At 49.0% G+C, this 21,986-nt stretch overlaps 1 protein-coding gene and 10 non-coding genes across 11 annotated transcripts in view; 1 reads left to right on the top strand and 10 right to left on the bottom strand.

Annotated features, from left to right (window-relative positions):
* The window catches only part of LOC119397333 (protein dissatisfaction-like), a 332,205-nt gene that overhangs the window by 281,612 nt on the left and 28,607 nt on the right, over nucleotides 1-21,986 (top strand).
* Trnap-agg (transfer RNA proline (anticodon AGG)) lies at nucleotides 19,247-19,318 on the bottom strand. The gene has a single exon. It is a non-coding gene; the product is annotated as a tRNA-Pro (tRNA).
* Trnap-cgg (transfer RNA proline (anticodon CGG)) lies at nucleotides 20,050-20,121 on the bottom strand. Its single transcript has one exon. It is a non-coding gene; the product is annotated as a tRNA-Pro (tRNA).
* Nucleotides 20,250-20,321, bottom strand: Trnap-agg (transfer RNA proline (anticodon AGG)). The gene has a single exon. It is a non-coding gene; the product is annotated as a tRNA-Pro (tRNA).
* On the bottom strand, nucleotides 20,452-20,523 carry Trnap-cgg (transfer RNA proline (anticodon CGG)). Its single transcript has one exon. It is a non-coding gene; the product is annotated as a tRNA-Pro (tRNA).
* Trnap-cgg (transfer RNA proline (anticodon CGG)) lies at nucleotides 20,652-20,723 on the bottom strand. Its single transcript has one exon. It is a non-coding gene; the product is annotated as a tRNA-Pro (tRNA).
* Trnap-cgg (transfer RNA proline (anticodon CGG)) lies at nucleotides 20,849-20,920 on the bottom strand. Its single transcript has one exon. It is a non-coding gene; the product is annotated as a tRNA-Pro (tRNA).
* Trnap-cgg (transfer RNA proline (anticodon CGG)) lies at nucleotides 21,049-21,119 on the bottom strand. The gene has a single exon. It is a non-coding gene; the product is annotated as a tRNA-Pro (tRNA).
* Nucleotides 21,248-21,319, bottom strand: Trnap-cgg (transfer RNA proline (anticodon CGG)). The gene has a single exon. It is a non-coding gene; the product is annotated as a tRNA-Pro (tRNA).
* Trnap-cgg (transfer RNA proline (anticodon CGG)) lies at nucleotides 21,449-21,519 on the bottom strand. Its single transcript has one exon. It is a non-coding gene; the product is annotated as a tRNA-Pro (tRNA).
* Nucleotides 21,846-21,917, bottom strand: Trnap-agg (transfer RNA proline (anticodon AGG)). The gene has a single exon. It is a non-coding gene; the product is annotated as a tRNA-Pro (tRNA).

The raw sequence follows: 21,986 nt of genomic DNA, 5'->3' as shown, positions 1-21,986 counted from the left end.
GCGCCAGCTTGAGGAGCGGACTTTGGCCAGCGATTATTGTTGCACCACGGTTGTGTTGCGATAGCAGTATCTTGTATCTTAAGATACACGATACATTATCCACTGTATCGGAAATACAGATACAGATACTCGTCTTGCGAGACGTATCGCGATACAGATACAAGATACCCAAGGAGTATCTAAGATAGTATCTAAGATACATGTATCTTCGATTACTGCCCAGCACTGTCGGCGTTTTACCTCCCAAAACCACGATATGATATGAGGGACGTCGTAGTGGAGGGCTCCGGAAATTATGACATCTACTGTTCTTTAAACGTGCGCCTAAATCTAAGTACACGGGTGCTCTGGCATTTTGTCCCCATAGAGATGAGAGGCCGCCGTGGTCGGGAATTGCACCCGCGTAGTGAAGCTTATAGTGAGTGCGGCATGTTATTAAGCTTCCACTGGGGGTCTCGATTTAAACGATGCTAGCGTAACGCTGTCGACCCACTCCAGCATGTATATGACAGCGCTCCATGGCCAAAATATAGCCATAGATTGTCATTTTCTGAGTTGTCTCGGCTCAAAACATTTTTCGATGTAATGGGATCCGGGGGTATGCGGGCGGGGGCCGGAAGCCGTCACTTTGAAGTTTTAACACGCCCTCCACCACGATCCTGCAGTGCAATCGAGGAAGGCCTTCGGGAGTGATCCACCCCTCCCTACATCCTTGTTCATTAAATTTAATGAGGAACACCGATCACGAAAAGGAAACCAAAAAAAGACACTTCAGCTTCCCTGACGGGAGCCTTGTTCACAATGAAACGAGGACGTGAGTTGGAATCGCAGTGAAAAACAGAGAAGTTATTGCAGCAAGTAGCTACAAATTGGGGTAAAAGCGAGGTGTAGAGACAGTAATGGAAAGTTTGAATGCGCAACATTCTTTCGTGAGTTCTTCAGCAATTTTGGTGGAAAAATCGTGTCTAAAACGCAAAAGGCGTGGTACCTTTCTTACAAGAATACATAAGGCCCCGTAGAAAACAATAAGGTTGGGATGGGCAACTTGAATTTGGGAGTGAATGAACCTAATTTTGGCGTCGATATGGAGGTCAGCAACGTGTGGGCCAGCTTGCGGGAAAAAGGCGTCATTAGCCGAAGAACGTGCACGGGCATTGCGTCTCAGTGAGCGCTTTCTGGAACTCGTCGAACAACGTTCCCAAGCAGAAATCTTCCTCGCGGAAGCGCTGTCTGCACACGAGTGTTGTAGCCCATGGCTGTATATCATTTCTAGTTTCACAATCCAAGCTTCACGCAGCTTCTTACCCTGCGGATACGTGTAAAGGCTGACACAGGGCTCCTTTGCGTACGTCCTGCACTGCGGCACCGAGTGCTGGCCTATACCATATAAGACGCCTTCAAAGACAGCGACTGCATATTGGAGTGATTTCAAATGTTGTCAAGCGGACAGCCGAAGCGGATAAAACCCTTCGATTTAATCAGAATTACAGAGCAGGTGCATTCTAAAATTTCGTTTTCAGCGCGCGTCGGTGCTTCCGAAGCAGACGACGCTAGAGTGTACCCTTGTAGTACACTCGACGATGGCGTGACGGGATCAGCGACAGCGTTTGATTACATAGAGGAAACAAAAGATTACCATGCTAGTGTATATTGGCTTATTTTTATTATTAATTACAACCCGTTGTTACATCGGTGAAACATCACATCTGATACTCTGACTGCTGCTCTATGGAATTTTCAAGTATTAGCTATGTTTTTTTTTTCTCTTTTAGTCTAAAGTTACAGTGTTTGTCTTTAGCTTCATAAGTATTTACTCAAAGATCCTGCCACCTGCTTCCTGGCCCATCCCCCTGTGTGGGTGAGATCCATCAGCAAGAGGTCATCATCATCACCATCTTTATGTCTCGCGAAGACAGTACTGCTCGTTGGGTTTCGGTTCCGGTGTTGCGCTTTTTCGCCTATTTGAAAATATTTTCCAATTTGCTGTGTATTTCCACTATCGGGCCCGTGACAGGGGCGTCTCAGGAACATTTAGAAGCACCATTACTTTGGCTCCCACAGTGCGAGGGATCTGCCGCAATTTTTTTTCCACCGATAACGAGCGCGCGTGTGCAAAGCCTAGACGACGATAAAGAAGGAACGCCAGCGCGTGCATGGAAGGCTTTGTCTGCAGTCTCCTCAGGGCAAACAAACAAACAAACAAACGAATGCAACGCCGTGACAACGTCCAACAGGAAGCCATTTTCGTTCAAGTCCAGGACGACCTGAACATTCCTCAAGGGGTCATGAAGCGAGAGAATGCCAAAGCCCGTCGTGCACAGCGGCCTCCAGGTCGACAGTCCCTTCATCACTGGGACTTCAGGCGAGAATCCATTCTGACTCATCTTACTGCGAGTGCTGGACGACTGAAGACGAACAACCGCTGCTGTTTCCCCCGCAAACGACGCCAGCTGCAAGGGGCTCGACATCATGGTGCACACCAAAGGGAGCTGCAGCCGCTGCTGGCAGCGCTACGAGCAGGACGACGCCGGCCGAGTGGCTGCACCAACGTCGCGCCTAGCGTCTACAGCAAAGTACACCTGCACGAGCACAGTGCCGATAGCGACCGGGGACGTCGTGAGCGAGCGCAAGTCAGAGGAAGACGACGACGTTCGGGCCACGTGACTTCCCAGACAGCTTTATCGGCGTCCTCACCGTGGTGAGCCGGGCGTGCCTTCCTACCGTGGCTGCCTCAAGCGTTCGAGGCCCCTGACGCGAAGATGCTGTGATGCCGCCATGGCTGCAGGGCCCCAACAGTCTGCAGGACGACGATACCGCTGTCACGCCTCTGCGTCTGTTCGCTCAAGGACCGGCGCCTCCGCAGGCACAAGGAGTCGGTTGGGTGGAAAACAGGGTCCTTGGGGTGTTGGTGCTGCCGACTGGCAGCACCAACGCAACTAGCGTCTGACTTTAACATTTAGGATTATGTATTTGTTATTGTATTACTTAATTTTTCTGCACTTGTGTAATAGTATCTGTATACAAGCGAAATATAATGCCACATTGCGTCGAAATAGTGTCCTTTATACATGCCCCCGTGGTGGGTCGCATTCATAGGCGTATCTACCTGGGGGGCAAGGGAAGCGCTAGACCCCCCCCCCTCTCCCTGTCGACAGTGGTCCCTGTCGGCTGCACAATGGGAAACGAACTGTGGCGAAGTTTTCCTTCAACACAGCAATCACGTCACTATATAAAGAAATTTGTCCTATGCTTCTGCTGTTAAAATTGTCTTTCGCGTCTCACGACCAGACACTGTATAGGCTATCTGTGATGCAGCCCACCTAAGAGACGCTTTCGCGCCTTGCGCTCCAGCATTCTAAATGAGGCTACTGCCATAGGTCGGCAAACTTGCTCATGAATCGACTCACTCAGACTTACTCGGACTTTGATCTGGCCGCGAGTCTGAATGAGTCCTGGTGAGTAATCTTTTGGTGAGTTTGAGTCCGTGTGAGTCCGGTTGAAGAAAATTTTAGTGAGTCTGAGTCCGAGTGAGTCAAGTTGAGGAAAATATTGATGAGAGTGAGTCCGAGTGAGCCCTTAGCGCAAGATATATTTCTTGAATGAGTCCGAGTGAGTTCCGCCTTTCGGTGCCGAATTATGGTCCTATCTACTCATCCTCAGCATTACTGTCAGCCTTATATCGGCTTACGTTTATACTCAAGTCTATTCACACATATCTCGGCACATTAGCATTTATGGGTCACCTCAATTTTGATCCGACGCGTGAGTAGTGGAAGGGGTGCCATGACCTCTCCTCGCAAACTGTTTCATGGGAAGTTCTTGATAAAAATATCTCGTGTGAGTCGCGTATTTCATAAAGTCAAAGTTTTTTTATTTTGTTCTTTTCACGGCGCTCTGCATTATCTGCAAAAAGCCAGAGACACTCGAAAACATATTTCTGGATTTCAGAGACGCGTTCTTTCTTCAGGACCATCTGCAGTTGGCCTTGAAGACTTGCCCCTCACAGTGGATGGCCTAAACGGACGGCCTACCATCATAAACGTAAGGGGTGAGCCCTACGTTATATTCATGGCATCAGTACTTCATCGTTTTTGGATGACGCGGATGACCGTGCGCGATGAAGATTTGAATACGGCTATAGGATATTTCATCTCTAGCGTGGGATACCTTATTAAAATGTACAAGGCGTAAAGTAACAAGTCTGAATGGTGCCTCCGTTAGGAGAATTTAGTTGGGATTAAGCGTGTAAACACGCCGTGCTGAAAACCGCGAGACAGCCCATTTGTGTATGTCAAAAATAACTGGAAGGCTGACGTGCCTTCCCGTCGAGTCAGAGAAGTGGCGGCATAGGTGGAACCGCCCGACTGTCGCTTCTTTCTCAGGATGCTGAACCGCCCTCCGTGCTTGCTGAAGAAAGCATATACAATAGAAAGCAGACGCTGCTATGAATAGATCAGCAAAATCTTGCAGTCGCGCGCGTTAAGGAGAGTTCACAAGTGCAGCGCGAGGTTGCCACTCTATCAAGCATTCTCTCTTCATACACAGTTAAAGTGGAAAGTTGGGCGTCACACATCAGATTGCTACTATTGACCGATAATGACATACACCATAGGTGGAGTTGGAATCAGATGCGCTCCTTGCCACAGGGTGCCGCAACGTGCCGGGCGCCGCGATCTATAGTGTGGAAAAAAGAAAGAGTAGCAACACTAGCGCGAACCGAAATCACACCGGGAGGGAGCGATCGCGTTTCATGACGCGCGCATGACGTAGCTTCTTTTCCTTGTCATACCCCCTCCTCCCCCTTCCTATGTAGCTTCCCGCGCACTCGCCCTCTGCCCCCTTCTAGCTTCTCCTCTCTCTTTTCTCCCCCCCCCCCCCGCCCCAAGTGACGCGGTTGTGGTGTCCTCGCCCTGAGAGTCAGTTACTGTGTCACTTCCCCACTCTTCTATTTTTCCACACAAGAAAAAGCGCTTAAAGCGTGCAACAAATTCCTGCAACTCCGCTCGTTCTTGACGGATTCGAAACACTTTTGCGGCGATCTATTTGTGAGGCAGTAAATTCCGATGCTGAGGTACATCGATGCTTACTTGGAAAAGTATTTCAGGACCCCTTTAAATAACTTGCGCACCGTCTCCGGTAAATACATGTCCGATATTCCTATTCGATTTGTTGGCTGATGCATCCGCATGTCAATGCTATCAGAGTCATTGGAGTGAACCTCTTACCTCTGGGCGGAACGTTTTTGAGGCTAGGCTTCATTCGATGACGCGCGGCAGCGGGGATGTCGAAGAAACATTGGTTGCCCCAGAATTTGACGTTTTGTCAGCATTTAGTGTGGTCGATGGTGTCGCGGGCACGCGTAATATTCGGCAAGAGTGGACCCCAGCCCAGCAGCGAACAGTGATCTATGACATCGGTAGGGTCGTCGTCTACATCATTCTATGTCGTCGTCTATAGTATATGTTGTTGTGGCTTTTTTTCACGTATTTCCTATTTATGTCGTTGTAGTCCGCCAGGGTGGTCAAGTGGTTATGGCGCTCGACTTCCGACCCGAAGGTCGCGGAATCAAATCCAGGCCGCGGCGACCGCATTTTCGATGGAGGCGAAAATGCTTGAGGCCCGTGTAGTTAGGTGCTCGTTATAGAACTCCAGGTGGTTTGAATTTCCGGAGTCTTCCACTACGGCGTCTCTCATAATCATATCGTGGTTTTGGGACGTAAAACCCCAACATTATTATTGAGAGCACGCAAAAGCGTGCTAAGAGAAAAAAAGCTTCACAAGGTCGCAGAAATGGCGAAGGGCTTGGCGCATCCAAGAAAATCAGAGGTGACAAATGGGAACGACGAGAAGAAAGCCACGTTCGTCTCGTAAGCGACGTTGTCGGATCTAGCGCATCCTCGTGCGCATAGAAAATGGGAGATGCATGCATGTTTAGCACCAACGCCGACGAAGGTCACGCAGTAGTTTATTCTTCGTTGTTCCGCCACTCTATTCCAGGCGCCTGATGAGTGATTGAGTGCAAAGTGGCAAGACGACGCGAGGTCGTCGAACGAAGTGGTCATTGTCAAATCATAACAACAGGACTCGACATTGCGATTGTGCGATTGGTGGGCTTTAGAAATCCAAACAAAGGAAACCATGTCTGTGCCTACTTTTTCAAACTGTCGATGGAAAGCGATCCTCATACTCTTCGAGGTCGTGCATACCTTACTGTATTCTATTAAAAATGTCCCATTCTTGGTGTAAGCATTTCTCGTGGTTTTTGACTACGAAACTTTACATGGCGCACTTTCCAGCAAGCAAATTAATATTAGTTGTTAGGTTTGCTGTCATGTACGACTAACAGCCATTACGGAAAATTCTTGCACAGGGAGTGCCGAAGGAGCCGACGTTTCGATAAGCGACCTTGCCTACTTCAAGATATCAACTGCCTACCTTAGCGAATGTATGTGTATGCTTCGTACCCTCTCTCCCAACCGCAAAACTCGAGGAGGAGAGCGCATTTCCCGAAGCGTTTCTCGTGGTACCAGAGGTCGTTAATCAGAATAATAGAATCTTTAAAGACATGTTAGTGCATGCAAAAGCAAACCCTCCTTCTACTGCCCACATAACTGCATGTTCTCATCCCAGATATATCAAACTCACGCATTTCAGATCAGCAGCCGAACACCGCAACCGCAAGCCCATTTAGTGCTTTGTTTAATACTAAATAGGGTAGGCGCTAATGGCTAATGAAAGGATACACCAATTGTGGTATAAAACTAAGCAAGACAGAAACCCAGGGAATGATGGACCCGTTAGGTGACAATTGTCGAACAAGGAATGTTCCTGGAATGTTGTGGAACAAGAAATGCCGCTATCGAATGGAAGGTCACGTACGGAAGGATGGAGTCCCACGTCTTGTGTTCGACGTCGACGTAAAGTACATTGCCAGCATGTCGGCGATGGTCTTATTTAGACGCTCGGTGAGGCCGTTGGTCTGTGGGTGGTACGCGGTGGTCCGGCGGTGGCTTGTGTGGCTGTATTCCAAGATCGCCTGTGTTAGGTCAGCCACGCCGTACCTCTGTCGGTGATGAGAAATTCTGGGGCGCCGTGTCGAAGGACGATGCTCTCAACAAAGAACTTGGCTACCTCAGCGGCACTGCCTTTGGGCAGGGCTTTTGTTTCGGCGTAGCGGGTGAGGTAGTCGGTAGCCACGACGATCCATTTATTTCCGCAAGTCGACGTTGGGAACGACCCCAGGAGGTCCATCCCGATCTGCTGGAATGGTCACCGAGGAGGCTCGATCGGCTGGAGGAAGCCTGCTGGCCTTGTGGGCGGGGTCTTCCGTCGCTAACAGTCTCGGCACGTCCTTACGTAGCGAGTGACGTCGGCGGCAAGGCGCGGTCAGTAGTATTTTTCCTGTACTCGTGCGAGCGTGCGGGAGAGTCCGAGGTGTCCAGCCGTCGGGTCGTCGTGCAGGGCATGCAGAATTTCTGGTCGCAGTCTCGAAGGTACAACGATAATGTAGCTGGCTCAGGCCGGAGAGAAGTTCTTCTTTACGAGGACGTTGTTTTTCAAGGAAAATGATGCCAATCCTCGCCTGAATACTTTTGGGACAACGATGGTCCTGCCCTCCAGGTATTCCACTAGACCCTTCAGTTCCGGGTCGGCTCGCTGTTGTTCGGCGAAGTCGTCGGCACTTATGGCTGCCAAGAAGCTGTCATCATCCTGGTCGTCGGGCGGTGGTGGGTCGACGGGGGCACGAGACAAGCAGTCGGCGTCGGAGTGTTTCCTTCCGGACTTGTACACGACAGTAATGTCAAATTCTTGAAGTCTTAGGCTCCATCGTGCCAGGCGACCTGAAGGGTCCTTCAAGTTAGCTAGCCAACACAAGGCGTGATGGTCGCTCACAACTTTGAAGGGCCTGAGGTAGGGGCGAAACTTTGACGTAGCCCAGATGATGGCGAGGCACTCCTTTTCTGTTGTGGAATAGTTGACCTCTGCTTTAGACAGCGACCGGCTAGCATAACAGATAACCCTTTCCAGTCCACCCGTCCGCTGCACAAGGACGGCGCTGAGTCCTACGCTGCTTGCGTCGGTGTGAATCTCCGTATCAGCGTATTCATCAAAATGCGCAAGTATCGGAGGCGTCTGCAGGCGTCGTTTCAGTTCATGAAATGCTTCCACTTGCGCTGTTTGCCACCTGAATTCGACGTCGGTCTTCGTGAGCTGCGTTAGTGGTTCGGCGATCCGTGAAAAGTATTTGACAAAGCGTCTGTAATAGGCGCACAAGCCGAGAAATCGACGCAAGGCCTTCTTGTCAGTGGGTGGCGGGAAAGCGACGATGGCAGCCGCTTTCTGCGGGTCTGGGCGCACTCCAGTCTTGCTGATCACGTGACCGAGAAACAAGAGCTCCTCGTACGCAAAGCGGCACTTTTCTGGCTTCAGGGTAAGCCCGGAGTTCTTGATTGCTTGAAGTACGGATTCAAGGCGCTGGAGGTGCTCCTCGAAGTTCGAGGAAAACACAACGAGGTTTCCAAATAAACAAGGCAAGTTTGCCACTTTAAGCCAGCTAATACTGTATCCCTGACTCGTTGGAAATTCGCAGGTGCCGAGCAAAGACCGAAGGGCATGACCTTGAACTCGAACAGGCCGTCCGGTGCTATGAAGGCAGTCTTTTCTCGGTGTTTCTCGTCGACTTCGATTTGCCAGTAGCCGTTCTTGAGGTCCATCGAAGAAAAGTACTTCACGTTGTGGAGTAGATCTAGGGCGTCGTCCATATGTGAGAGAGGGTACATGTCCTTTTTCGTAATTTTGTTCAGGTGACGATAATCGACGCAGAAACGTAGGGTCCCATGCTTCTTCCTCACTAACACCACATGTGACGCCCACGGACTCTTGTACGGCTGGATGATGTCGTCGCGTAGCATTTCATCGACTTGTTTTTTAACGGCTTCCTGTTCCCGCGTCGAAACCCGGTAGGGACTCTGACGGTGTGATCGAGCATTTTCTTCTGTTATAATGCGGTGCCTAGCAAGGGGCGTTTGTCGGACCCGCGATGGCGACGAGAAACAGTCCTTGTATTCCTGCAGAAGGCGTCGAAGCTGTTGCTGTTGGCGAACGGGAAGACTTGAGTTTACGTTGAAGGGTAACTCGGGTCGTCGTCATAGCTTCGTCAGAATCTGAAAAGGCATATGCATCGCTGACGGCCAAGATTTCTTCGATGTATGCAATTGTCGTGCCCCTGCTCAGGTGTCTATTCCTGGCTGAAGTTCGTTAGCATCACGCTTCCTTTTCCTTCATGCAACCGAGCAATGCCCCTTGCGACGCAAATGTCACGGTCTAGCAGCAAACGCTGATCGCTCTCGATGACACCTTCGATGTCTTCAGCTTTTTCGGTGCTGACGGAAATTATGATGCTGGGGCGAGGCGGGATGGTGACTTGATCCTCGAGCACGTTCAGGGCATGTTGACATGGATTCGTATACGGCGGTGTCGTTTTGTCCGACGATAGGGTTATCGATTTGGTTCTTAAGTCGATGACGGCACCGTGATGGTTTAAGAAGTCCATGCCAAGTATGACGTTCCTGGAGCAGTGTTGCAAGATTACGAAACTCGCAGGATACGTGCGATTATTGATTGTGACTCTTGCTGTGCAGACTCCAGACGGCATTATTAGATGGCCTCCAGCGGTAAGGATTTCGGGGCCTTCCCAAGCAGTCTTAACTTTCTTCAACTTCGTGGCAAAAGGCCCATTGATGATGCAATAGTCGGCTCCAGTATCGACGAGAGCGCTGACGTTGTGGCCGTCGATGAGAGCGTCGAGGTCGCTAATTCGTCGTCTTGCGTTGCGGTGGGGTCGCGGCGTCGGGTCACGGCTGCGTCGGTTTGTTCCGCTGCTTCGACGTTGCGTCGTCAGGTCTTCTTCGGGCCGTGAAGTTTCGACGTCAGGGCTTCGTTCGGCTTGCGGCGTGTTCTTTAGATTTCGTTACGGCGTTGTCGTCGGCGGCGGAGGATCTTCGGTAGTTCGTCGTACAGCAAGCGCACCTCCATCGATTGCTGCCCTTAGTTTTCCGGATACCGGCTAGGCGACCGACCCCGGTTTGGGCTAGTGTACTGCCGGCGGTGCGGTGACATGTAGTGGCCGGGCGACGGCGAGCGGGAAGGTCGTCGTTCTTGCCACTTTGTTCCGGTGAGGTAGTCGCCGATGTCACGAGGCCGTTTGCCTGGCTCTGGGCGCGGCGCGTTGATGGCGGATCCGCGTAGCCCAATCTGTCGGTACTGGCAGCGGCGGTACATGTGGCCGGCGTCCCCGCAGTGGTAGCAGAGCGGGCGGTTGTCAGGGGCGCGCCATACGTCGGTCTTCCTCGGCGCGGATCGCTGGCCGGCTGGCGGGCGGTATGACATCGGTGGTGGCGGCGGTGGTGCCTGGCGGCGGAACTGCTGGGGTGGCGCGGCGTCTTGACGTGGGCGAGGAGGGGGGTCGTTGCGTCGGGCTGCAGCAGCATAGCTCATGGCTTGCAGCTGCGGCGATGCCGGCTGGGGAACACCCAGTGACTATGTGATTTCCTCGCGTACAACGTCAGCAATCGACGTAACTTCGGGCTGTGCAAACGGCGGAAGCTTTCGCAGTTCCTCTCGCACGATTGCTCGGATCGTTTCGCGGAAGTCGTCGGAGCCGAGGCCATGAACAGCTGCGCTGTCTTGAAATGCCCGGTGATTGTACTGATGGGTGCGCATCTCGAGCGTCTTCTCGATGGTCGTTGCTTCCGAGACGAATTCTTGAACTGTCGATGGGGGTTCCGCATCAGCCCGGCGAAGAGCTCCTGTTTGACCCCTCGTATAAGAAAGCGGACCTTCTTATCCTCGGGCATGACAGGGTCTGCATGACGGAACAGCCTTGTCATCTCTTCCATGAAGAGCGCCACGTTTTCATTCGGCATCTGCACACGGGTCTCGAGCAGAGCCTCAGCACTCTCTTTCCTGACGACGCTGGTGAATGTCGCAAGGAACCTGGTGCGAAAGATGTCCCACGTTGTCAGGCTTCGCTCTTGGTTCTCGAACCAGGTCCGAGCGGCGTCTTCCAAAGCGAAATAGACATGCCGTAGCTTGTCTTCGCTGGTCCAGGCATTGAAAATCGCGACTCGGTCGTAGGCTTCGAGCCAGCTTTCCGGGTCTTCGAACGACGATCCGCGGAAGGTTGGCCGCTCCTTGGGCGTCCGAGAAGGATCGGTGCGGGAGGCACAGCGTCTGTCATCGTCGTTGTGGTCGAGGTCAGGGTCTTTGGTTGCCGGATCTTTTCAGGTAGAGGCCCGTGCTCTGGCGGTAGGCCTTGTTGCCTGCGGCTTGCTCGCTGCTCGGCCTTGGCGTCGACGTCTTCTTTGCGACTCGGGCTTGGTTCACGGCTTGACGGGGGCGTCCGGAACATGGACGAACAGCACCTCCACCAGATGTCACGGGGTCGTGACGTCGACGAAGACAGCAGTCAGCACGTCCGAGATGAAACTGTTTATTGGCCGAACTTGTGGCCGGGAAACTGAAAGTCAAACTACGGCAATACACTGATAGCGGCGAACAGAGCGTCGACCATCGATCAACTGACAAGCGGTGAAGCGCGTTGGCATTTATGCATGCGCCGTAGAATATTCCAGCGTTATCGCTGGTTGTCGCGCAATCTCTAGAACAAGCTCGAGTGTTCGCGTGTTGCGCGCAATCTTAACAAAATGATCTACAATCATCGCGAAGCTTCTCAAACAATGAGGCGCGGTTTGCGCTGAGCGTTGCTGACAGTTTTTCTGGGCGAAAACCGAATACAGCAAAAGTAATAATAAGAAACGCACGTGGCAATATGCATTGATCCTACAATACGCATTGATCCTGCAAAATGCATAGATGAATTGACTGAATATGCATTGATCATCAATATTGGCACGCGTGCTTTATCTCCTTCACTGTGACCGAGTTTCAATCTCACCTGGCTTCAAGTTCTGCACTTGCTATCTCTCGGTGCAAGCTGCGCCTGATTGCACCGGAATTACCGGATTCTTCTGGAATGTTGTCGGTTGTTCTGATGAGATTGCTTGCTCGAGGTGAATGACGGAGTACAGTCTCCAATAAGTCGAATCACCAGCTGTTGCGTTAGAATCTATCATAACTAATATAGGTGTAGATGAAGCATTAGATGCGCAGGTCAGATTTTAGCGACTGTGCTCGCAGCTATCATTGAACTGGTAATGTTACTCTCTTAGCTGGGCACAAGCTAGCTTAATGAAGATTTAATATGAAGATTTAAATCACTATTTGACGCATTGGTCGCCCAAGTCGTCACGGTCACAACGATGTGACAATATATTGAAATGGTCCACGCAATTACCAATTTTCAGTTGCCGCATGAAGTCGAGGGGCAGAACTTTTGGAGCAACACCTCCGTGGGATAATCATGGATGCCTCAAGAGACTAGGATGAGGTTGGGGGAGGGTGAACGTTGGGTGTTCCTGCACACTCAGCCATCTGCCAGGGGGAGCCTCTGCACCTTGTCGACGGCCTTGGTCTGAGTTTCGGCGTCACAAGTTTCTGAAGTAGCCTTATCGCATCGGAATTATTTTGGTATGAACTTCTGCGTAATTATTCGGGACAACATGAGTGGTGTCGTTGCATGGAAGCAAAATATAAAATTAATGAAGTAGTTGTGTTGCGAGTTATTTATTTTATTTATTTATTGAATACTGCAGACCAAGAACTGGTCCAAGCAGGACAGGTACAAGAGGCAGGATATAATCAAAAACACATGTGATAACATATGAATATATCACGAGAAATGGAATCGAAACACCTACTAACAGAACGCATAAAAGATAACATGGCAAAAGAATTACATTAAATGGATACATAACACAAACTAACAGTGCATGTTTTAGCTCTAAGCAACAGAAAATTGGCTAAGATCAGTTAGGCAGTTCCACTCTGATACAGTACGCGGAAAAAAGGAAAACTGAAACGCGTTAGTTTTAGCAAAATACGGGGTTAAAGGAGTCCTGACACAAAAATTTTCGCCCCGCGTTTTTTTGCTGCAGTGTGTTGCTGGGGGCCTGTTAATCATAACACGGCACATCGTTCGCTGCAGCGCGCGACAGATAATTAATTACAAGCTCCTCATTACCGACACAGACTTAGTTTCGGTTTGACAGAGCTCCAAAAACGGCAAGCCGCCGCGTGCAACTATCACCACCTAGCGAGTGAAACGCTCGGTCACGTGAGCACACAGAACGGTGGCGCATTTCCGCGCGGTCTGTTGTCGTCGGGCTCATCGTCGTCTGATGGCGACGATTTTCTTGCGGCGGGGATCGAAGGAATTTTCGACGTGGCGAATCACTTCAGGTTTGACCCGCTGGCGAGGAGCGATTCGTCGGGAAGCCCGTCAAAACAGAAATGGCGGCTACGACGTCATCGTAACTTGTACCGGCTGCAACGCTTACGTAGGGGAAGTAGGGGGGTCACCTCGGGTCACCTCCGAGGGTGTCAATGCACTAGGTGCGGCCTATAATGCTGGATCGCGCTCGCGAATTTCAAAATTCATATAAAATACCTTCCAAGCTTTATTCGCTGTCGATATTTTGCAGATGGTACACGCACGTACACGGGAATCGATCCAGCAGGCTATCTCGGCCGCGAAATTTTGTGTCAGTACCCCTTTAAAGAATGGGCGTGATGATGGCGTGTATACCTACTGGACAGAGGAGATACATATGCATATGGGTCAAGGGCTAACTTATGATTAACAAGAAGATAAAGAAAGTTAAGCCGGTTTCTTTTTCGCCGTAATTCAAGTGTTTCGATGTTGTTAGCAGTCATGAGTTCAGTCGGTGAGTCCGTCATTTTAAACTTAGAATAAGCAAACCTAACAGCTTTTTTTGTACTGCTTCCAGTTTTCTAATGTTACATTTAGTAAAGGGGTCCCACACAACACAACAGTATTCTAGTTTTGGTCTTATGTATGTAAAGCAACTAAGTAGTTTTCTGTTAGAAGGAGAATTTCTAAGTTTATGTTTCAGGAAAGACAGCTTACGGAAGGCAGCAGAACATACTTTGTCTATGTGTAAGTTCCAAGATAGTGTGCGCATGGCATCTGCCCAAAATTTAGTGTATCTTGCTTTACGATTGCAGTGCATCGAGCGTCCTTGACCTCATGTTCACCTCTATACTCGGTGTTTAGAGCGTGTTTGTTATAACTGAACAGCATAGCGACTGTTCTAGAATTATGACACCACTGAACTTTATGAAAAACGAACCTTTCGTGTATCAACAGCTGTACGAAAGAGTGCTTAGGCGTCTGTTTGCTTCTATGTTTGTGGCTCAAGGCTCCGCGCTAAACACTGCAACAATGTTTTACTAAAGAAGCCATATATTGAAGCTGGCTAAATGCATACAAATTAACATTCATTTCTCGGTAACATCTGATTACCTGCTGCAATGCCTGTCGCACACGTTGCTTAATTTAGTAGTACCGCGCCTTCTTGCTGCGGTTGTGTGGTCAGATTCAAGCGGGTGCAAAATAAAACATGTACAATCGTTATTGTTGTTATGAGTATCATCGCGTCGCTGACGACTCTGGCTCAATGTTTATATGGCCACCATTGATATCTTTTTAGTAGAAGTCCCTTAAGCTCAGTTCCCCTTGGCCTGAACTTTCGGCGTGGCATGTTTCTGAGGTGGGTGACCTCGTTTTCCGTTAGCTTCCGTTTTGGCTATGATTAGTGTTAGCTCCATTGAACCGGTCGCTCTCATGACGCGAATAAGATAAGGAGGTTTTAGTTTCATGACCTTGACTTCGAACGAAGTTTCGGGATTAATCTCTTCTGTGGCTAAGATATTACTTCGTTTTGCAGTACAGAGGATTTCCAAAACTCAACGCCGGCACCATAGGTCAAGAGAATCTAGTGGTTTTCTTAAATATTCTTGCAAGGTACGATTCTAACCCATTCAGCACTTAAGGAAAAACCAGGGCGATAACAAGGAGAATTTAATTTTGAGGCTAACATCTTTGTATTCTAATTTCTTTTGTAGAGCTGCCATCTCTGTATATTCCAAATATACAAGAAATCATAATGATCTAGAACCCCTGAGACGTCGTTGTTTCTCAGAATCATCTGTTTTTTTTTTGCATCTCATAACTTTAGTCTATTTATGCTTAGAAAGGGACCAATGTTCTGGCTTTCATCAAGGGTTTCAATTTCTTTACGCATCCTACTACTAATGGAGTGTCATGTAAATATCATAAGTTTCTGGCATTTTTGCCCTTATATATTCTTTATAAATCGCTATACGTACAAGGATAGTGGAATCAACGCATTTGCGAAATACCGTTGCACGACACGTGAACTACTGTACAAAGGTGAAGAGCTCTCTCTGGGAAAAGTGGGACTTTATGCATGCATCCTTATAAGTGGTGAAGTGGCTGTTAGAATACGGACTAGAAGTGGTGAATTGAAAAAAAAGTTACAGTTTCACCGCAAGGGTGATCCAATGAATGCGACAGCAACAAATTGGAATATCACGCTATGAACGGCAAGCAGCTCGCAACTTGCAGCGCAATCGTCAAGCTCAAAGGTTACGTGAAGAGCGTAGACAGGATGAGGGCGAACTAACAACTGTCACAGTTGTGATTTCTTTGTGTCTGAGCAGCACCCTGCAAGTGCCGATTATACACAACCTACTGCCCCGACTTTGGTTCTTCTAGCTAGCAGCTCACTACTTTCGTAAATGCGGTCGCTGCAGCGAGCGATGTGACCTTCCTGCGCTCTGCAACTTCAACGCAAACATTGTGGTGAAAGAACAATACGTACAAGTCACCCCCCTGACGAGATAAGCGCGCGCGAACGGGCGACCACGCCCTGTCGGGTGGTACAGGCAGGAGGCGTGCGCGTCGCAACTTCGGTGAAATCGAGCTGGGCGACCTATCTTTAAAGCGCGCCCTTTGCGCCGTCTCGCTGGTGATGAAGAAAAAACGCTGAAGCGCCTCCGAGCTCATGCGTACAATCAGCGGTAAATGGTGTATAAAAATAGCTTGTCGTTAGTAAGGGGAAGGAAGTATGCCCCGTGGCCGAGTCGTCTAACGCCGCGCGATGCGGAGTGAGGGGTCGCCCGTTCGAATCCTCGATCGCGTGTTTCGGAAAATACTTTTAACACGAAAGTGTTTTATGCCGGGGTCCACCAAGGCTTCAGTGACGTATTTCCATCACGGAAATGACATTGAAAAAATATACACAATCAGATGGCTCAGAAAAAACAGTACCAGCACGGGCATCGAACCCACGGCCGCTCAGGTCCGCAACAACAGATGCCGGGCACGCTATCCACTGCGCCATGGTCACAGATTCCTGGAGGCCTTACGAACGCGCCTTTTATATCTCCCACTCTCCCGGTCGGCTGGGTGGTGGTGACTTCTGGAAGCGGCAAGGTAAAGTAATTCGTCATTGCTGTGGCCTCCACGACTAGCACCTGCAACGCGTTACGCGTCTGTCCTATTCGGCGCGTTTTCAATAGAAGTTGAATTTAGTCAATGCCTTAACATACCTCAAGGTGGCGACCTTTGCCCAAGCGTCGTAAAAGCGTCGGCCTCGCTCAGCATCACGCTAATACAAACCAAAATTGCTCTGCGACGCGCGTCTGCCTCACCTAGCTGTACACCCGCGTTCCATGCTCACGCGCTCGCCCCGAGAAAAATCGCGGCCGGGCTACCGGGGTGGCAGGACCCGCTTTGCGTTTCCCTCTAGTTCTGCCATGGTTTTCAATCACATTTTACCATGCCGCGGGATGGCGACCAAGTTCTGCGTCCTAGTATGCGACGCTCTTCTGGCTATCACACCTCGTTCTCTGATTACGCTTTCACCGTAACTACTACAACTCCCGCAAGGGTATGTTTAATCATTTAACATGGACGTTAGTCGTCGGGATGGAGATGTACCACCAATCATCAAAGTGGGTGCATACACGTTAAAAGGCGCCATTAGCGGCCAGACATCAATATACATTGTGCAAACCCTCTTATATCAATATACAGTAAGCATTCAGTTACTTCTGTAAAGGCGCGCTTTACCTTTCGTGTTATTCCGATTCCTATGACAGGAGGGATCAACCGTGTTGTTTCTGTATTATTTTTCTGGTGGCATATATATATAGATATATATATATATATATATATATATATCGGAAAGAAGTGTTAATTTCAAGGGCTCGTTTTCTTTGTTATACACAATATTAATGAGAACTAACAGGCAATAATGCCAAGGAGAGTATAGGGGATGTTTTTAGTAGTAAATGTAAGGTAATTGTGAAGAAAGAAAAGTGGACTGAAAGATAGCTTGCCGCGGGCAGGGACCGAACACTCAAATGCATATACGGGTCATGACGGCGATGGCACAAACCAGACGAGTGTGTCCATATAATTTCTATCGCAATAAAAATGCAACAGGGTTACACAGACAAGACCGATCTCACGGTTCTTAGGTGAGTGAGCATTTATCCATTATGACGAGAGGCAATAATCTTCGCGCTTCTCACGAGGCAGCTTTACTGACAACGAAAATATAACAGATGCCTCTGTAATGAACGCGTTTCCTTTTTTACTTGCCGACATTCATTCCTCGAGATCCCCTAACGTGTCCATGATGTCAACTTCGACGGCTGGACTCCTTGGTTTTCCCGTCCACTTTATTGAGTATTTCTGTGTGCGTGATCCTGGGAGTATTGGCCAGCGGCAGAAATACCCAATACACAAAAATACCCAATAAAATGGACGGGAAAACGACCGCCACTGTAGCTCAATTGGTGGAGCATCCTACGCGTCATCCGAAAGTTGTAGGTTCGGTGCCTGCCGTGAGTAAGTTGTTTTTATCATTCAGTTTAATTCCTTTCCATTTATGCCATTATTAATACATTTCCATTGAAAACCACAAATTATGTCCCCCTACGCCTCCCTTGGCTTCATTGTCTATTGGTTTAATTAAGTTGTGTCTAATAACAAAGAAGCGAGCCCTTGACCCATTCCCTATTTCTACCACACATGCTGTCTAATATTCCACTAGCATGTTAATACTTTAGAGTCTTATGTGCCTTTAATGCAGTACTGCAGTCGATACAACCAGGTTACATTAACATGTTAGCCGAAGCGAGGAGGCTTGCCGGTCGCTTTAGATTATACTGGTTCGTAAAAATGGAAGGACTCATTGTTCAGATGTGCGTCTGTAGATTTTTTAAAACCCCTTTTCTTGCGTGTATAAGCTCGCGACATGAACAGTAGCCCACTACTAGCTTTTCTGCCGCATATCCGCGCTCTTGTCCTGTAGGCAGTGTAAACTAATATTAGCCGCATTGGTCGGTTATGTCGGAGTTGAAATGGAACTGAACTGTTGTCACTGCTCCAGAACGAAAGGACCTTCCGTTAGGCACTCTTCGCAAATTTATAGAGGGGGGAGCCCGAGAACGCACTTTCGGGCAATCATGTATACAGCCATCGCGTGCTTTGCTATGTTTCTCGTGCGAGGGACAGTAACTCGAGCGCAGAAGTGAAAGCATGCGTACGCTAGCTTGTGTCGACGAAAGTGAATCTCTAGAAGACTGTATTTCCCAGAGTGTAGCACGGAGAGGCCTTTCATTGTACGCCCCTCGCCCCGGTTACCCTTCACTCTAAGAAAAAAACGTGTCCTTTGATTCTTTTTTACTACACATGTGACTCTCACATGTATAACTCTCTTTAGAGAGTCACGTTGACTCTTTTTAGGGAAGTCGCGGGACTCACGAGTTTCCAAGAGAGAGCTGGCGTGCCTCTGTAAAGACAGTTAACATGCCACGACTTTCCTGAAAAGAGTCAACATGTCCTCTGTAAGTGAGGTTAAGGTGTTTATTTGACGGCACTCAGCGACAGTACGCAATGGCGGCGGTCACGGCAAAGCACGCACTCTCAGCGCGAGCGGCGTCCTTTCCGGAGAAGCCAAAGAGGACGACCCACAAAGGTCCAGTATTCACAAACGAAACTTATCCTTAACTTATGACCTAAGTAAGCGATCGGCGCTCAACGCGTTTCACAGAGCAATCTTGTACTTAAGCTGAAACATACCCCAAGACCAAGGAGCCAACGTATCGCACACAAAGCGGCACGTTTACTCATTCCTGCTATCTTGACAGCAAAGAAAATAGGATGAATTCAAAGTAAAAGTGAGAATGGATTGGTACACATGTGGCACGACAGAGAAAAAAAAGTGTTGAAGGGCTCGTCCGGGATTTGAACCCGGGACCTCTCGCACCCTAAGCGAGAATCATACCCCTAGACCAACGAGCCAACATACTTCAAGTAAAGCGGCACGTTTACTCATTCCTGCTATCTTGGCAAAAGAAATAGGATGAATTCAAAAGTAAAGTGATAATGGATGGTACACATGTGGCACGACAGAGAGAAAAAAGTGGTGAAGGGCTCGTCCGGATTTGAACCCGGGACCTCTCGCACCCGAAGCGAGAATCATACCCCTAGACAACGAGCCAACATACTCAAGTAAAGCGGCACGTTTACGTCATTCCTGCTATCTTGGCAAAACGAAAATAGGATGATTCAAAATAAAAGTGAGAATGGATAGTACACATGTGGCACGACAGAGAAAAAAAAATGTTCATGGCTCGTCCGGGGATTTTAACCCGGACCTCTCGCACCCGAAGCGAGAATCATACCCCTAGACCACCGAGCCACGTACCACAGGCGAAGCGGCACGTGTTACTCATTTCCTGCTATCTTGGCAAACAGAAAATAGGATGAATTCAAAATAAAAGTGAGAATGGATGCTACACATGTGGCACGACAGAGAAAAAAAGTGTTGAAGGGGCTCGTCCGGGATTGAACCCGGGACCTCTCGCAACCCGAAGCGAGATCATACCCCTATACCAACGAGCCAACGTACCCAGGCGAAGCGGCACGTTCACTCATTCCTGCTATCTTGGCAAAAAGAAAATAGAATGAATTCAAAATAAAAGTGAGAATGGATGGCACACATGTGGCACGACAGAGAAAAAAGTGTTGAAGGGCTCGTCCGGGATTTGAACCCGGGACCTCTCGCACCCGAAGCGAGAATCATACCCCTAGAACAACGAGCCAACGTACCCTAGGCGAAGCGGCACGTTCACTCATTCCTGCTATCTTTGCAAAAAGAATAGAATGAATTCAAAATAAAAGTGAGAATGGATGGCACACATGTGGCACGACAGAGAAAAAAAGTGTTGAAGGGCTCGTCCGGGATTTGAACCCGGGACCTCTCGCACCCTAAGCGAGAATCATACCCCTAGAACAACGAGCCAACGTACCCTAGGCGAAGCGGCACGTTCACTCATTCCTGCTATCTTGGCAAAAAGAAAATAGGATGAATTCAAAGTAATAGTGAGAATGGATGGTACACATGTGGCACGACAGAGAAAAAAAGTGTTGAAGGGCTCGTCCGGGATTTGAACCCGGGACCTCTCGCACCCGAAGCGAGAATCATACCCCTAGAACAACGAGCCAACGTACCCTAGGCGAAGCGGCACGTTCACTCATTCCTGCTATCTTGGCAAAAAGAAATAGAATGAATTCAAAATAAAAGTGAGAATGGATGGCACACATGTGGCACGACAGAGAAAAAAGTGTTGAAGGGCTCGTCCGGGATTTGAACCCGGGACCTCTCGCACCCGAAGCGAGAATCATACCCCTAGAACAACGAGCCAACGTACCCCAGGCGAAGCGGCACGTTCACTCATTCCTGCTATCTTGGCAAAAGAAATAGAAAATTCAAAATAAAAGTGAGAATGGATGGCACACATGTGGCACGACAGAGAAAAAAGTGTTGAAGGGCTCGTCCGGGATTTGAACCCGGGACCTCTCGCACCCGAAGCGAGAATCATACCCCTAGAACAACGAGCCAACGTACCCCAGGCGAAGCGGCACGTTCACTCATTCCTGCTATCTTGGCAAAAAGAAATAGAATGAATTCAAAATAAAGTGAGAATGGATGGCACACATGTGGCACGACAGAGAAAAAAAGTGTTGAAGGGCTCGTCCGGGATTTGAACCCGGACCTCTCGCACCCGAAGCGAGAATCATACCCCTAGACCAACGAGCCAACATACTTCAAGTAAAGCGGCACGTTTACTCATTCCTGCTATCTTGGCAAAAAGAAAATAGGATGAATTCAAAGTAAAAGTGAGAATGGATGGTACACATGTGGCACGACAGAAAAAAAGTGTTGAAGGGCTCGTCCGGGATTTGAACCCGGGACCTCTCGCACCCGAAGCGAGAATCATACCCCTAGACCAACGAGCCAATATACTTCAAGTAAAGCGGCACGTTTACTCATTCCTGCTATCTTGGCAAAAAGAAATAGGATGAATTCAAAGTAATAGTGAGAATGGATGGTACACATGTGGCACGACAGAGAAAAAAAGTGTTGAAGGACTCGTCCGGGATTTGAACCCGGACCTCTCGCACCCGAAGCGAGAATCATACCCCTAGACCAACGAGCCAATATACTTCAAGTAAAGCGGCACGTTTACTCATTCCTGCTATCTTGGCAAAAAGAAAATAGGATGAATTCAAAGTAAAGTGAGAATGGATGGTACACATGTGGCACGACAGAGAAAAAAGTGTTGAAGGGCTCGTCCGGGATTTGAACCCGGGACCTCTCGCACCCGAAGCGAGAATCATACCCCTAGACCACGAGCCAACATACTTCATGTAAAGCGGCACGTTTACTCATTCCTGCTATCTGGCAAAAAGAAATAGAATGAATTCAAAATAAAAGTGACAATGGATGGCACACATGTGGCACGACAGAGAAAAAAGTGTTGAAGGACTCGTCCGGGATTTGAACCCGGGACCTCTCGCACCCTAAGCGAGAATCATACCCCTAGACCAACGAGCCAACATACTTCAAGTAAAGCGGCACGTTTACTCATTCCTGCTATCTTGGCAAAAAGAAAATAGGATGAAA

Source organism: Rhipicephalus sanguineus, chromosome 6 (assembly GCF_013339695.2).
Source record: "Rhipicephalus sanguineus isolate Rsan-2018 chromosome 6, BIME_Rsan_1.4, whole genome shotgun sequence".
In the NCBI taxonomy this organism is placed as follows: Eukaryota; Metazoa; Arthropoda; class Arachnida; order Ixodida; family Ixodidae; genus Rhipicephalus; species Rhipicephalus sanguineus.
Note: the sequence above shows the minus strand (reverse complement) of the source record. Positions and strands in the feature narration are given on the sequence as shown.